This window comes from Grampus griseus, assembly GCF_964374135.1.
Source record: "Grampus griseus genome assembly, chromosome: 3".
Classification (NCBI taxonomy): Eukaryota; Metazoa; Chordata; class Mammalia; order Artiodactyla; family Delphinidae; genus Grampus; species Grampus griseus.
The window spans coordinates 35,809,902-35,810,425 of record NC_139019.1 but is presented as its reverse complement, the minus strand read 5'-3'; positions in this window follow the sequence as shown (position 1 = coordinate 35,810,425).

Below are 524 nucleotides of genomic sequence, written 5' to 3'. Positions count from 1 at the left end.
ATCTAAGACACTAGCTGGTTAATTAGCTTTCTGAGTCGTGACATGGATCTACTTCCTTAATGCCAGGCTAGGGGCAAGAATCCAGGTGTTCTTTTCCCTTAGGCCTAATAGTTACTTTTGGCCTGCCTTTTACATGTCCTACAAATGATTTGATGTATTCTTTTTGCGAAGATGGAATTTGCTTGTTATTTGAAATGAGATACTGAGCATACAATTTTCAGAAGTTAAACTTCAGATGCTACTAAAGCTACTAAAATGATAAGGGCATTTATAACTTGGTGGGCCATCTCCCTCTCAGTTATCTTCCACATTGAAGTAGAGCCCTTGGGGTTAATGAAGGCATTCAGATCACATAAGCGTGTATAGCAAGATAATCACTTTTCATTCAACAAAAGTAAATGCAATGGCAATTTTGTGTTTTGCTTATGTTCACTTATTTTGATAGAACTTTTGTACATGACGAGAACTATTTGGTGCTACTGTATTTCTTATTTCCTCAGCCTTTGCCTTGGAAGGACATTTTA